Source organism: Carcharodon carcharias, chromosome 8 (genome assembly GCF_017639515.1).
Source record: "Carcharodon carcharias isolate sCarCar2 chromosome 8, sCarCar2.pri, whole genome shotgun sequence".
NCBI lineage: Eukaryota > Metazoa > Chordata > Chondrichthyes > Lamniformes > Lamnidae > Carcharodon > Carcharodon carcharias.
Genome location: NC_054474.1, coordinates 105,871,513 through 105,890,279, shown reverse-complemented (window position 1 = coordinate 105,890,279; position 18,767 = coordinate 105,871,513).

Here is an 18,767-nt window from a genome sequence, read left to right as displayed (position 1 = left end):
TAGAGCACTAAAAATCCCCAGCTCCGCTCCAGCAAAAACCAGATCAGCTCCAGCAATTACCAGCTCAGCTCTAGCAATCATCAATCACCGGCTCAGCTCCAGCAATCACCAGCACATCTACAACAATCACAGCGCATCTACAACAATCACCACCACATCTACAACAATCAGCTGCACAGCTCTAACAATCACTGGCACCGCTCGGGCAATCGAAAGCCCATCTCTGGCAATCATCAGTATATCTCTAGCAATCACCAACACATCTCCAGTAATCATCAGCACATCTCCAGCAATCACGAGCAAAACTCCAGCAATCAAGAGCACATCTCCACCGATCTCCAGCAATCACCAGCAAATCACCAGCAATCATCAGCACATCTCCAGCAATCATCAGCACATCTCCAGCAATCATCAGCACACCGCCAGCAAATGCCAGCACATCTCCAGTCATCACCAGCACAACTCCAGCAATCACGAGCGCATCACTAGCAATCATCAGCACATCGCCAGCAAACATTAGCATATTTCCAGCAATCACCAGCACATCTCCAATATTCACCAGCACAAATACAGCAAACACCAGCACATCTCCAGCAAACACCAGCACATCACCAGCAATCATAAGCACATCTCCAGTAAACACCTCCACATCTCAAATAATCACCAGCACAAATACAGCAATCACCAGCACAGATCCATCAATCACCAGCACATTTCCAGCGATCACCAGCACATCTCCAATAACCAGAACCTCTCCAGCACATCTGCAGCAATCACCAGCACATCTACAACAATCACCACCACATCTACAACAATGACCAGCACAACTCTAACAATCACTGGCACCGCTCTGGCAATCAAAAGCCCATCTCTGGCAATCATCAGTATATCTCCAGCAATCAGCAGCACATCTCCAGCAATCATGAGAACATCTCCATCAATCAACAGCACATCACAACTAATCTCCAGCACAACTCCAGCAATCACCAGCATATCTCCAGCAATCATCAGCACATCTACAGCATTCATTACCACATCGTCAGCAATAACCAGCACATCTCCAGTCATCACCAGCAGAACTCCAGCATTTTCCAGCACAACTCCAGCAATCACCAGCACATCTCCTGAAAACATCAGCAAATCTCAAGCAAACATCAGCACATCTCCAATAATCACCAGTACAAATACATCAATCACCAGCACAGATCCATCAATCACCAGCACATTTCCTGCAATCACCAGCACATCTCCAATCACCAGAAACTCTCCAGCAATCGCCAGCACAACTCCAGCACATCGCCAGCAATTACTAGCATATCTCCAGCAATCACAAGCATATCTCCACTTGCACCAGCACAACTCCAGCAATCGGCTGCACATCTCCAGTAAACAGCAGCAAATCTCCCCCAATCACGTACACAACAACAGCAATCACGAGCACATCTCCATCAATTACCATCACTGCAGCAGCAATCATCAGCACATATTCAGCAATCAGCAGCACAAGTCTAGCAATCATCAGCACATCTCCACTAATCTCCAGCACATCTCAAGCAATCTCCCGCACACCTCCAGCAATCACCAGCACATCACCAGCAATCACCAGCACATCTACAACAATCACAGCTCATCTACAAAAATCACAACCACATCTAAAACAATCACTTGCACAGATCTAACGATCACTGGCACTGCTCCAGCAATCACTGGCACAACAGCGGGTAAAACAGCACATATCTGGGATTCACAAGCCAATCTCCGGCAATCACCAGCATATCTCCAGCAATCAGCAGCACAACTCCAGAAAACAGGAGCACTTCTCTAGCAATCAACAGCAAATCTCCAGGAATCATCAGCACATCTCCAGCAATCAGGTGCACATCTCTAGCAATCAACTGCACATCACCACCAATCTCCAGCACATCTCAAGAAATCATTAGCCCATCGCCAGCAATCACCAGCACATCTCCAGTCACCACCCGCACAACTCCAGCATTCTCCAGCACAACTGCAGCAATCACCAGCACATCTGCAGCAAACAAGAGCACATCTCCAGCAACCATCAGCACATCTCCAGCAACCATCAGCACATCTCCAGCAATCACTGGGACATCTCTACTAATCACCACCACATCTCCACCAAACACCAGCACATCTCCAGCAATCACCAGCGCATCTATCGCAATCAGCTGCACATATCCAGTAATCAGCAGTACATCTCCAGCAATCACCAGCAATCTCAAATAGAGCTCTAAAAATCACCAGCTACGCTCCAGCAACAAACAGCTCAGCTCCAGCAATTACCAGCACAGATCCAGCAATCATCAAGCACCGGCTCAGCTGCAGCAATCACCAGCACATCTTTATCAGTCACAGCACATCTACAACAATCACCACCACATCTACAACAATCACCTGCACAGCTCTAACAATCACTGGCACTGCTCCAGCAATCACCAGCACAACACCGGGAAGCAACAGCACATCTCTGGCAATCACAAGCCAATCTCCGGAAATCACCAGCACATGTCCAGCAATCAGCATCACATCTCCAGCAATCACCAGCACCTCTCCAGGAATCGCAAGCACATCTCCAGGAATCACCAACTCAGCTCCTGAAAACAGGAGCACATCTCCAGCAATCAGCAGCAAATCTCCAGGAATAATCAGCACATCTCCAGCAATCAGGAGCACCTCTCCAGCAATCAACAGCACATCTCCACCAATTTCCAGCACATCTACAGCAATCATTAGCACATCGCCAGCAATCACCAGCACATCTCCAGTCATCACCAGCACAACTCCAGCATTTTTCAGCACATCTCCAGCAACCACCAGCACATCTCCAGCAAACATCAGCAAATCTCAAGCAAACATCAGCAAATCTCAAGCAAACATCAGCACATCTCCAATAAACACCAGCACAAATACAGCAATCACCAGCACAGCTCCATCAAGCACCAGCACATTTCCAGCAATCACCAGCACATCTCCAATCACCAGAACCTCTCCAGCAATCGCCAGCACAACTCCAGCACATCTCCAGCAATTACCAGCATATCTCCAGCAATCACAAACATATCTCCACCAGCACCAGCACAACTCCAGCAATTGGCTGCACATCTCCAGTAATCAGCAACAAATCTCCACCAATCACTTACACAACAGCAGCAATCACCAGCACTTCTCCATCAATTACCATCACATCAGCAGCAATCATCAGCACATCTTAAGCAATCAGCAGCACAACTCCAGCAATCACCAGCACATCTTCAGCAATCACCAGCACATCTTCCGCAGTCAGCTGCACATATCCAGTAATCAGCAGCACATCTAGAGCAATCACAAGTTCAGCTCCACCGATCACCAATAGAGCTCTAAAAATCACCAGCTCCACTCTAGCAACAAACAGCTCAGCTCCAGCAATTACCAGCTCAGATCCAGCAATTGTTATTCACCGGCTCAGCTCCAGCAATCAGCAGCACATCTCCAGAAATCATTAGCACTTCGCCAGCAATCACCAGCACAACTCCAGCAAACATCAGCACATCTCCAATAATCACCAGCACAAATACAGCTATCACCAGCACAGATCCATCAATCACCAGCACATTTACAGCAATCACCAGCACATCTCCAATCACCAGAAACTCTCCAACAATCACCAGCACAACTCCAGCAAATCTCCAGCAATCTACAGCATATCTCCAGCAATCACAAGCATATCTCCACCAGCACCAGCGGAACTCCAGCAATCGGATGCACATCTCCAGTAATCAGCAGCAAATCTCCACCAATCACATGCACAACAGCAGCAATCACCAGCACATCTCCATCAATTACCATCACATCAGCAGCATTCTCCAGCACAACTCCAGTGATCACCAGCACATCTCCAGCAATCATCAGCACATTTCCAGCAATCACCAGCACATCTCCAATAATAACCAGCACACACAGAGCAATCACCAGCACATTTCCAGCATTCACCAGCACATCTCCAATCACCACAATCTCTCCACCAGTTGCAAGCACATCTCCAGCAATCTCCAGCACAGCTCCATCAATCACCAATAGAGCTCTAAAAATCACCAGCTCCGCTCTAGCATAAACCAGCTCAGGTCCTGCAATTACCAGCTCAGCTTCAGTAGGCATCAATCACCAGCTCAGCTCCAGCAATCACCAGCACATCTACAACAAGCACAGCACATCGACAACAATCACCACCACATCTTCAACAATCACCTGCACATCTCTAACAATCACTGGCACTGCTCTGGCAATCACAAGCCCATATCCGGCAATCATCAGCATATCTCCATCAATCACCAGCACAACTCCAGCAAACAGCAGCACCTAGGCAGCAGTCAGCAGCACATCTCCAGGAATCATCAGAACATCTCCAGCAATCACGAGGACATCTCCAGCAATCAACAGCACATCTCCAGCAATCTCAAGAACAACTCCAGCAATCACCAGAACATCACCAGCAATCATCAGCACATCTCCAGCAATCATTAGCACATCGCCAGCAGTCACCAGCACATCGCCAGTCATCACCAGCACAACTTCAGCATTCTCCAGCACAACCGCAGAAATCACCAGCACATCTCCAGCAAACTTCAGCACATCGCCAGCAAACATCAACACACCTCCAATAATCACCAGCACAAATAAAGCAAACACCAGCACAGATCCATCAGTCACCAGCACATTTCCAGCAATCACTAGCAAATCTCCAATCAGCAGCACATCTCCAGCAATCACCAAAATATCTCCAGCAATCAGCAGCACAACTCTGGCCAGCAACAGCACATCTCTGGCAATCACAAGCCCTTCTCCGGCAATCACCAGCATATCTCCATCAATCAGCAGCACATCTGCAGCAATAACCAGCACATCTCCAGCAATCGCAAGCACATCGCGAGGAATCACCAGCACAACTGCAGCAAACAGCAGCACATCTCCGGCAATCAGCAGCACATCTGCAGGAATCATCAGCACATCTCCAGCAATCATGAGCACATCTCCAGCAATCAACAGTACATCGCCACCAATCTCCAGCAATGATCAGCACAACGCCAGCAATCACCAGCACATCTTCAGTCATCACCAGCACAACTCCAGCATTCTGCAGCACAATTCCAGCAATCACCAGCACATCTCCAGCAATCATCAGCAAAACACCAGCAAAAATCAGCACATCTCCAATAATCACCAGCACAAAGACAGCAATCACCAGCAGAGATCCATCAATCACAAGCACATTTCCAGCAATCTCCAAGACATCTCCAATCACCAGAACCTCTCCAGCAATCGCCAGCACAACTCCAGCACATCTCCAGCAATCACCAGCACATCTCCAGCAATCACCAGCACATCTCCAGCAATCACCAGCATAGCTCCAGCAAAAACCAGCAGAAAGCCAGCAATCACCAGCACATTTCCATCAACTGCCATCACATCAGAAGCAATCATCAGCACGTCTTCAGCAATCAGCAGCACATCTCCAGCTATCACCAGGACATCTCTAGTAATCACCAGCACATGTCCAACAAGCACCAGCACATCTCCAGCAATCACCAGCACATCTCCATCAAACAGCTGCACATATCCAGTAATCAGCAGCACATCTCTAGCAATCACCAGCAAAGCTCCAGAAATCACCAATAGAGGATTAAAAATCCCCAGCTCCGCTCTAGCAGAAACCAGCTCAGCTCCAGCAATTACCAGCTCAGCTCCAGCAATCAGCAATCACCTGCTCCGCTCCAAGGGTCACCAGCACATCTACAACAATCACAGCACATCTACATCAATCAGCACCATATCTCCAATAATCACCCGCATATCTCCCGCAATCAGCTGCAGATATCCAGTAATCAGCAACACATCTCCAGCAATCACCAGCACCGCTCCATCAATCACCAATAGAGCTCTAAAAATCACCAGTTCCACTCCAGCAAAAAACAGCTCAGCTCCAGCAATTACCAGCTCAGCTCCAGCAATCATCAATCACCGGCTCAGCTCCAACAATCACCAGAACATCTACAACAATCACAGCACATCTACAACAATCACCACCACATCCAGTACAATCACCTGCACAGCTCTAACAATCACTGGCACCGCTCCAGCAATCACCAGCACAAATCCAGCAAGCAACAGTACATCTCCAGCAATCACAAGCCCATCTCCGGCAGTCACCAGCATATCTCCAGCAATCAGCAGCACAACTCCGGCAAGCAAAAGCACATCTCCGGCAATCACAAGCCCATCTCCAGCAATCACCAGCACATCTCCAGCAATCGCAAGCACATTTCCAGGAACCACCAGCACAACTCCAGCAAACAGCAGCACATGTCCATCAGTCAGCAGCACATCTCCAGGAATCATCAGCACATCTCCAACAATCATGAGCACATCTAAAGCAATCAACAGCCCATCTCCAAAAATCTCCATCACAAGTCCAGCAATCACCAGCACATCAACAGCAATCATCAGCACACCTCTAGCAATCATCAGCACATCGCCAGCAATCAACAGTACATCGCCAGTCATCACCAGCAATACTCCAGCATTCTCCAGCACAACTTCAACAATCAGCAGCACATCTCCAGCAATCATCAGCACATCTCCAGCATACATCAGCACATGTCCACTAATCACCAGCACAAGTACAGCAATCACCAGCACAGATCTATCAATCACCAGCATATTTCCAGCAATCACCAGCACATCTCCAGCAATCACCAGCACATCTCCAGCAATCAGCTGCACATCTCGAGCAAACAACAGTGCATCTCCATCAGAAACAAACACATCTCCAGCAAACAGCAGCACATTCCCAGCACACACCAGCTCAGCTCCAGCAATCACCAGCACATCTACAACAATCACCACCACATATACAACAATCACCTGCGCAGCTCTAAATATCTCCAGCACCGCTCCGGCAATCACCAACACATTTCCAGCAATCACAAGCACATCTCTGGCAATTACCAGCCCATCTCCTGCAATCACCAGCACATCTCCTGCAAGCACCAGCACATCTCCGGCTATAACCAGCACATTTCAGGCAATCACCAGCACATTGCAGGCAATCACCAGCACATCTCGAGCAATCACCAGCACAACTCCAGCAATCACAAGCACATCTCCAGCAATCACCGGCAAATCTCCATCAATCACCAGCACATTTCCAGCAATCACCATCACATCTCCAGCAATCACCAGCATATCTCCAGAAATCACCAGCACAACTCCAGCAAACAGCAGCACATCTCTAGCAATCATCAGCACATCTACAGCAAACACCTGCACATCAACAACAATCACCTGCACAGATCTAACAATCACCGGCACAGCTCCAGCAATCACCACCACATATCCAGCAATCACCAGCTCATCTCCTGCAATCACCAGCACATATCCAGGAATAACTAACAGAGCTGTAACAATCACCAGCTCAACTCCAACAATCACCAGCTCACCTCCAGCAGTAACCAGCGCATCTAAAACAATCACCCGCAAAGATGTAAAAATCAACGCCAACGCTCCAGCTATCAACAGCTCACCTCCAGCAATCACTAGCTTAGCTCAAAAAATCACCAGCACATCTCCCGCAATCACAAACAGAGCTCTAACTATCAGCAGCTCAGCTCCAACAATCACCAGCTCAGTTCAGGAAATCACCAGCACAGCTCCAGCAATCATCAGCGCATCTCCAACCATAACCTACAGAGCTCTAACAATCACCAGCTCAGCTCCAACTATCACCAACAGAGTGCTAACAATCATCAGTTCAGCTCAAAATATCACAAACAGAGATCTAACAATACCCAACACTGCTCAAGCAATCACCAGTAGAGCTCTAACAAATACCAGCTCAGCTCAAGCAATCACCAATACATCTCTAACAAATACCAGCTCGGCTCTAGATAAAACCAGCTAAGCTCCAGCAATCAGCAGAACATCTCCAACAATCACCTGCACATCTCCCGCAATCAGCTGCAGATATCCAGTAATCAGAAACACATCTCCAGCAATCACCAGCACCGCTCCATCAATCACCAATAGAGCTCTAAAAATCACCAGCTCCGCTCCAGCAAAAAACAGCTCAGCTCCAGCAATTACCAGCTCAGCTCCAGCAATCATCAATCACCGGCTCAGCTCCAGCAATCACCAGAACATCTACAACAATCACAGCACATCTACAACAATCACCACCACATCCAGTACAATCACCTGCACAGCTCTAACAATCACTGGCACCGCTCCAGCAATCACCAGCACAAATCCAGCAAGCAACAGTACATCTCCGGCAATCACAAGCCCATCTCCAGCAATCACCAGCATATCTCCAGCAATCAGTAGCACATCTCCAGTAATCACCAGCTCAGATACAGCAATCACCAGCACATCTCCATCAATCTCCAGCACATCTCCAGCAATTGCAAGCCCATCGCCAGAAATCACCAACACAACTCCAGCAAAAAGCAGCACATCTCCAGCATATAGCAGCACATCTCCAGGAATCATCAGCACATCTCCAGCAATCACGAGCATATCTCCAGCAAAAAACAGCACATTTCCACCAAACTCCAGCACAACTCCAGCAATCACCAGCACATCACTAGCAATCATCAGCAGATCTCCAATAATCATTAGCACATCGCCAGCAATCACCAGCATTCCTCCAGTCATCACCAACACAAATACAGCAATCACCAGCACAGATCCATCAATCACCAGCACATTTCCAGCAAGCCACAGCACATCTCCAAACACCAGAACCCCTCCAGCAATCGCCAGCACAACTCCATCACATCTCCAGCAATCACAAGCACATCTCCAGCAATCACCATCATATCTCCAGCAAACACCTGCACAACTCCAACAATCAGCTGCACATCTCCAGTAATCAGCAGCAAATCTCCACCAATCACCTGCACAATTGCAGCAATCACCAGCAGATCTCTATCAATTACCATCACATCATCAGCAATCACCAGTACATCTCCAGCACATCTGCAGCAATCAAATGCTCAGCACGAGCAAAAACCAGCTCAGCTCCAGCAAACATCAATCACCGTCGCAGCTCCAGCAATCACCAGCAGATCTACAACAATCACCAGAACATGTAAAATAATCACCAGCACATCTCCAGCAAACACAAGCACATCTACAGGAAACAGCAGCACATCTCCTGCAATCACCATCAAAAACAAGCACATCACCAGCTAACAGCAGCACATCTCCAGCAATCACCAGCACATCCCAAGCAATCATCAGCACATCTCCAGCAAACACCTGCACATCTCTAGCAAACACCAGCACATCTCCGGCAATCACCAGCACATCTCCAGCAAACAAGAGCACATCTCCAGCAATCATCAGCACATCTCCAGCAATCACCAGCACATCTCCCGCAATCAGCTGCACATATCCAGCAATCACCAGCACAGTTCCAGCAATCACCAAGAGAGCTCTGAAAATCACAATGTCCGCTCCAGCAATAACAAGCTCAGCTCCAGCAATCATCAATCACCGGCTCAGCTCCAGCAATCAACAGCACATCTACAACAATCACAGCACATCTACAACAATCACCACCACAGCTACAGCAATCACATGCACAGCTCTAACAAACACTGGCACCGCTCCAGCAATCACCAGCACATCTCCGGCAATAAAAAGCCCATCTCCAGCAATCAGCTGTACATCTCCCGCAATCAGCTGTACATCTCCTGCAATCAGCAGCACATCTCCTGCAATCAGCAGCACATCTCCTGCAATCAGCAGCACATCTCCAGCAATCGCAAACACATCTCCAGGAATCACCATCACAACTCCAGCAAACAGCACCACATCACCAGCAATCAGCAGCGCATCTACAACAATCACCAGCACATGTAAAATAATCACCAGCACATCTCCAGCAAACACAAGCACATCTACAGCAAACAGCAGCAAATCTCTAGCAATCACCAGCACATCTCCAGAAAACATCAGCACATCTCCAGCAAAAACAAGCATATCTCCAGCAAACAGCAGCACATCTCCTGCAATCACCAGAACATCCCCACCAATCATCAGCACATCTCCAGCAAACACCTGCACATCTCCAGCAAACACCACCACATCTTTGGCAATCGCCTGCATATCTCCAACAATCACCAGCAGATATTCAGCAATCACCAGAATATCTCCAGCAAACAGGAGCACATCTCCAGTAATCACCAGCACATCTCCAGCAATCACCAGCACATCTCCAGCAATCACCAGGACATCTCTAGTAATCATCAGCACATCTCCACCGAACACCAGCACATCTCCAGCAATCACCAGCACATCTCCCGCAATCAGCTGCACATATCCAGCAATCACCAGCACAGTTCCAGCAATCACCAAGAGAGCTCTGAAAATCACAAGGTCCGCTCCAGCAATAACAAGCTCAGCTCCAGCAATCATCAATCACCGGCTCAGCTCCAGCAATCAACAGCACAACTACAACAATCACAGCACATCTACAACAATCACCACCACAGCTACAGCAATCACCTGCACAGCTCTAACAAACACTGGCACCGCTCCAGCAATCACCAGCACATCTCCGGCAATAAAAAGCCCATCTCCAGCAATCAGCTGTACATCTCCCGCAATCAGCTGTACATCTCCTGCAATCAGCAGCACATCTCCAGCAATCGCAAACACATCTCCAGGAATCACCATCACAACTCCAGCAAACAGCACCACATCACCAGCAATCAGCAGCGCATCTACAACAATCACCAGCACATGTAAAATAATCACCAGCACATCTCCAGCAAAAACAAGCATATCTCCAGCAAACAGCAGCACATCTCCTGCAATCACCAGAACATCCCCACCAATCATCAGCACATCTCCAGCAAACACCTGCACATCTCCAGCAAACACCACCACATCTTTGGCAATCGCCTGCATATCTCCAACAATCACCAGCAGATATTCAGCAATCACCAGAATATCTCCAGCAAATAAGAGCATATATCCAGTAATCACCAGCACATCTCCAGCAATCACCAGGACATCTCTAGTAATCATCAGCACATCTCCACCAAACACCAGCACATCTCCAGCAATCACCAGCATATCTCCCGCAATCAGCTGCACATATCCAGCAATCAGCTGCACATCTCCAGCAATTACCAGAATATCTCCAGCAAACAAGATCACATCTCCAGTAATCACCAGCACATCTCCAGCAATCACCAGGACATCTCTAGTAATCATCAGCACATCTCCACCAAGCACCAGCACATCTCCACCAATCACCAGCACATCTCCCGCAATCAGCTGCACATATCCAGTAATCAGCAGCACATCTCCAGCAATCACCAATAGAGCACTAAAAATCCCCAGCTCCGCTCCAGCAAAAACCAGATCAGCTCCAGCAATTACCAGCTCAGCTCTAGCAATCATCAATCACCAGCTCAGCTCCAGCAATAACCAGCACATCTACAACAATCACCACCATATCTACGACAATCACCTGCACATCTCTAACAATCAGCTGCACCGCTCCGGCAATCAAAAGCCCATCTCCGACAATCATCAATATATCTCCAGCAATAGCAAGCACATGTCCAGGAATCACCAGCACAACTCCAGCAAACAGCAGCACATCTCCAGCAATCAGCAGCACATCGCAAGGAATCATCAGCACATCTCCAGCAATCATGAGAACATCTCCATCAATCAACAGCACATCGCCACCAATCTCCAGCACAACTCCAGCAATCACCAGCACATCTCCAGCAATCATCAGCACATCTGCAGCAATCATCAGCACATCTCCAGCAATCACAAGCACATCTCCAGCAATCACAAGCACATCTCCAGCAATCACAAGCACAACTCCACCAATCTCCAGCACAACTCCAGCAATCACCAGCACAACTCCAGCAATCACCAGCACATCACCAGCAATCATCAGCATATCTCCAGCAATCGTAAGCACATCTCCAGGAATCATCAGAACAACTCCAGCAAACAGCACCATATCTCTAGCAATCAGCAGTATATCTCCAGTAATCATCAGCACATCTCCAGCAATCACGAGCAAATCTCCAGCAATCAAGAGCACATCTCCACCGATCTCCAGCAATCACCAGCAAATCACCAGCAATCATCAGCACACCGCCAGCAAACGCCAGCACATCTCCAGTCATCACCAGCACAACTCCAGCAATCACGAGCGCATCACTAGCAATCATCATCACATCGCCAGCAAACATCAGCATATTTCCAGCAATCACCAGCACATCTCCAATAATCACCAGCACAAATACAGCAAACACCAGCACATCTCCAGCAAACACCAGCACATCACCAGCAATCAGCAGCACATCTCCAGCAATCATAAGCACATCTCCAGCAAACACCTCCACATCTCAAATAATCACCAGCACAAATACAGCAATCACCAGCACAGATCCATCAATCACCAGCACATTTCCAGCGATCACCAGCACATCTCCAATAACCAGAACCTCTCCAGCACATCTTCAGCAATCACCAGCACATCTACAACAATCACCACCACATCTACAACAATGACCAGCACAACCCTAACAATCACTGGCACCGCTCTGCAATCAAAAGCCCATCTCTGGCAATCATCAGTATATCTCCAGCAATCAGCAGCACATTTCCAGAAATCATGAGAACATCTCCATCAATCAACAGCACATCACAACTAATCTCCAGCACAACTCCAGCATCACCAGCATATCTCCAGCAATCATCAGCACATCTCCAGCAATCATCAGCACATCGCCAGCAATCATCAGCACATCGCCAGCAATCGCCAACACATCTCCAGTCATCACCAGCACAACTCCAGCATTCTCCAGCACAACTCCATCAATCACCAGCACATCTCCAGCAAACATCAGCACATTTCCGAAAATCACCAGCACATCTCCAATAATCTCCAGCACAAATACAGCAAACACCAGCACATCTCCAGCAAATACCAGTACATCTCCAGCAATCATCAGCACATCTCCAGCAATTAGAAGCACAACTCCAGCAAACAACTGCACACCTCCAGCAAACACCACCACATCTCCGGCAATCACGAGCACATCTCCAACAATCACCAGCAGAAATTCATCAATCATCAGAACGTCTCCAGCAAACAGCAGCACATCTCCAGCAATCACCAGGACATCTCCTGCAATCACCAACACATCTCCACCGAACACCAGCACATCTCCCACAATCACCAGCACATCTCCCGCAATCAGCTGCACACATCCAGTAATCAGCAGCACATCTCCAGCAATCACCAGCACATCTACAAAAATCAACACCCCATCTACAACAATCACTGGCACAACTCTAATAATCACTGGCACCGCTCCGGCAAACAAAAGCAAATCTCCGGCAATCATCAGCATATATCCAGCAATCAGCAGCCCATCTCCAGCAATCAGCACCACATTTCCAGCAGTCACGAGCAATCAACAGCACATCTCCACCAATCTCCAGCACAACTCCAGCAATCACCAGCAATCATCAGCATATCTCCAGCAATCGCGAACACATCTCCAAGAATCACCAGCACAACTCCAGTAAACAGCACCACATCTCCAGCAATCAGCAGCATATCTCCAGTAATCATCAGCACATCTCCAGCAATCACGAGCACATCTCCAGCAACCAAGAGCATATCTCCACCAATCTCCAGCAATCAACAGCACATCTCCACCAATCTCCAGCAATCTACAGCACATCACCAGCAATCATCAGCACATCTCCAGCAAACATCAGAATATTTCCAGCAATCACCAGCACATCTCCAATAATAACCGGCACAAATACAGCAAACACCAGCACATCTCCCGCAAACACTATCACATCTCCCGCAATCATCAGCACATCTCCAGCAATCATAAGCACATCTCGAGCAAACACCTGCACATCTTCAATCACCAGAACCTCTACAGCACAAATACAGCAATCACCAGCACAGATCCATCAATCACCAGCACATTTCCAGCAATCACCAGCACATCTCCAATCACCAGAACCTCTACAGCAATCGCCAGCACAACTCCAGCAATCACCAGCATATCTCCAGCAAAAACGAGCACCATTCCAGAAGTCAGCTACACATTTCCAGTAATCAAGATCAAATCTCCACCAATCACGTGCACAACTGCAGCAATGACCAGTACAGCTCCATCAATTACCATCACATCACCAGCAATCATCAGCACATCTTCAGCATGCAGCAACACATCTCCAGCAATCACCAGCACATCTCCTGTCATCACCAGCACATCTTCAGCATTCTCCAGCACAACTCCAGCAATCAACAGCACATCTTCAGCAATCATCAGCACATCTCTAGCAAACAACAGCACATCTCTAGCAAACAACAGCACATCTCCGGCAATCACCAGCACCTCTCCAATTAGCACCAGCACAAATACAGCAATCACCAGCACAGATCCATCAATCACCAGCACATTTGCAGCAATCACCAACAAATCTCCAATCACCAGAACCTCTCCAGCAATCGCCAGCACAACTCCAGCACATCTCCAGCAATCACCAGCACATCTCCAGCAATCACCAAAATAGCTCCAGCAAACACTAGCACAACTCCAGCAATCAGCTGCACATCTCCAGCAATCACCAGGACGAATCTAGTAATCACCAGCACATGACCACCAAACACCAGCACATCTCCAGCAATCACCAGCACATCTCCTGCAATCAGCTGCACATATCCAGTAATCAGCAGCACATCTCCAGCAATCACCAGCACAGCTCCAGCAATCAACAATAGAGCTCTAAAAACCCCCAGCGCCGCTCCAGCAAAAACCAGCTCAGTTCCAGCAATTACCAGCTCAGCTCCGGCAATCTTCAATCACCGGCTCAGCTCCAGCAATCACCAGCACATCTACAACAATCACAGCACATCTACAACAATCACCAACACATCTACAACAATCACCTGCACAGCTCTAACAATCACTGGCACCGCTCCAGCAATCACCAGCACAAATCTGGCAATCACCAGCATATCTCCAGCAATCAGCAGCACAACTCTGGCAAGCAACAGCACATCTCCGGCAATCACAAGCCAATCTCCAGCAATCACAAGCACATCTCCAGCAATCACAAGCACATCTCCAGCAATCGAAAGCACATCTCCAGGAATCACCAGCACAACTCCAGCAAGCAGCAGCACATGTCCAATAATCAGCAGCACATCTCCAGGAATCATCAGCACATCACCAACAATCACGGGCACATCTCCAGCAATCAACAGCCCATCTCCACCAATTACATCACAACTTCAGCAATCACCAGCACGTCAACAGCAATCATCAGCACACCTCCAGCAATAATCAAAACATTGCCAGCAATCACCAGTACGTCTCCAGTCATCACCAGCACAGCTCCAACATTCTCCAGCAAAATTTCAGCAATTAGCAGCATATCTGCAGCAATCATCAGCACATCACCAGCATACATTAGCACATCTCCAGCATACATCAGCACATGTCCAATAATCTCCAGCACCAATACAGCAATCACCAGCATATTTCCAGCAATCACCAGCACACCTTCAATCACCAGAACCTCTTCAGCAATCGCCAGCACAACTCCAGCACATCTCCAGCAAACACCAGCATATTTCCAGCAATCACCAGCACATCTCCAGGAATCATCAGCACATCTCCAATAATCACGAGCACATCTCCAGCAATCAACAGCCCATCTCCACCAATTACATCACAACTTCAGCAATCACCAGCACGTCAACAGCAATCATCAGCACACCTCCAGCAATAGTCAGCACATCGCCAGCAATCACCAACACATCTCCGGTCATCACCAGCACAACTCCAGCATTCTCCAGCAAAATTTCAGCAATTAGCAGCACATCTGCAGCAATCATCAGCACATCACCAGCATACATTAGCACATCTCCAGCATACATCAGCACATATCCAATAATCACCAGCACCAATACAGCAATCACCAGCATATTTCCAGCAATCACCAGCACATCTCCAATCACCAGAACCTCTTCAGCAATCTCCAGCATAACTCCAGCACATCTCCAGCATATCTCCAGCAATCACCAGCATATTTCCAGCAATCACCAGCACATCTCCAATCACCAGAACCTCTTCAGCAATTGCCAGCACAACTCCAGCACATCACCAGCAATCACCAGCACATCTCCAGCAATCATCTGCACATCTCCAGCAAACACCAGCACATTTCTAGCAAACACCAGCTCAGCTCCAGCAATCACCAGCACATCTACATCACTCACGACCACATATACAACAATCACGTGCGCAGCTCTAACAATCAACGGCACTGCTCCGGCAATCAACAGCACATCTCCAGCAAGCACCAGCACATCTCCAGCAATCACCATTATAGCTCCAGCAAACACTAGCACAACTCCAGCAATCAGCTGCACATCTCCAGTAATCGGCAGCAAATCTCTACCAATCACCTGCACAACTGCAGCAATCACCAGCACATCTCCAACAATCACCAGGACATCTCTAGTAATCACCAGCACATGTCCACCAAACACCAGCACATCTCCAGCAAACACCAGCACATCTCCTGCAATCAGCTGCACATATCCAGTAATCAGCAGCACATCTCCAACAATCACCAGCACATCTGACGCAATCAGCTGCACATATCCAGTAATCTGCAGCACATCTCCAGCAATCACCAGCACAGCTCCAGCAATCACCAATAGAGCTCTAAAAATTACCAGCTCCGCTCCAGCAAAAAGCAGCTCAGCTCCAGCAATTACCATCTCAGCTCCAGCAATCATCAATCGCCGGCTCAGCTCCAGCAATCACCAGCACATCTACAACAATCACAGCACTTCTACAACAATCACCACAACAGCAACAACAATCACATGCACAGCACTAATGATCACTGGCAACGCTCCCGCAATCACCAGCACATCTCCGGCAATCACCAGCACATCACAAGCAATCACCAGCACATCTCCAGCAATTATCAGTACATCGCCAGCAATCACCCGCACATCTCCATTCATCACAAGCACAACTCCAGCATTCTCCAGCACAAGTCCTGCCATCACCAGCACATCTCCAGCAATCATCAGCACATCTCCAGCAAACACCTGCACATCTCCAGCAAACACCTGCACATCTCCAGCAAACACCAGCACATCTCCAGCAATCACCTGCACATCTCCAACAATCACCAGCAGATATCCAGCAATCACCAGAACGTCTCCAGCAATCATCAGCACATCTCCTGCAATCACCAGCACATCTCCTGCAATCAGCTGCACATATCCTGTAATCACCAGCACATCTCCAGCAATCACCAGCACAGCTCCAGCAATCACCAATAGAGCTCTAAAAATCACCAGCTCCACTCCAGCAAAAAACAGCTCAGCTCCAGCAATTACCAGCTCAGCTCCAGCAATCACCAGCACACCTACAACAACACAGCACTTCTACAACAAACACCACCACATCTACAACAATCACTTGCACAGCTCTAACAATCACTGGCACCGCTCCAGCAATCACCAGTACAACTCCGGCAAGCAACATCACAGCTCCAGCAATCACAAGCACATCTCCTGCAATCACCAGCACATCTCCAACAATCACCAGCAGATATCCAGCAATCACCAGAACGACTCCAGCAATCATCAGCACATCTCCAACAAACAAGAGCACATCTCCAGCAAGCATCAGCACATATCCAGCAATCACCCGGACATCTCCTGTAATCAACAGCACATCTCCACCAAACACCAGCAAATCTCCAGCAATCACCAGCAGATCTCCCGCAATCAGCTGCACATATCCAGTAATCAGTGGCACATCTCCATTAATCACCAATAGAGCTCTAAAAATCACCAGCTCCGCTCCAGCAAAATCCAGCTCATCTCCAGTAATTACTCACACAAATGCAGCAATCATCAATCACCAGCACATCTCCAGTCATCACCAGCACAACTTTAGCGTTCTCCAGCACAACTCCAGCAATCACCAGCACATCTCCAGCAAACACCAGCACATCTTCGGCAATCAACAGCACATCTCCAACAATCACCAGCAGATATCCAGCAATAACCAGAACTTCTCCAGCAATCATTAGCACATCTCCAGGAATCCTCAGAACATCTCCAGCAATCAAAAGCAAAACTCCAGCAATCATCAGCACATCTCCAGCAATCACCAGGACATCTCTAGTAATCACCAGCACATCTCCACCAAACACCAGCACATCTCGAGCAATCACCAGCACATCTCATGCAATCAGCTGCACATATCCAGTAATCTGCAGCACATGTCCAGCAATCCCCAGCACAGCTCCAGCAAACACCAATAGAGCTCTAAAAATCATGAGCTCTGCTCCAGCAAAAACCAGCTCAGCTCCAGCAATTATCAGCTCAGCTCCAGCAAGCATCAATCACCGGCTCAGCTCCAGCAATCACCAGCACTTCTACAACAATCACAGCACTTCTACAACAATCACCACCACATCTACAACAATCACCTGCACAGCTCTAACGATCACTGGCACCGCTCCAGCAATCACCAGCACATCTCCGGCAATCAACAGCACATCACAAGCAATCACCAGCACATCTCCAGCAATTATCAGTACATCGCCAGCAATCACCAGCAAATCTCCATTCATCACAAGCACAACTCCAGCATTTTCCAGCACAA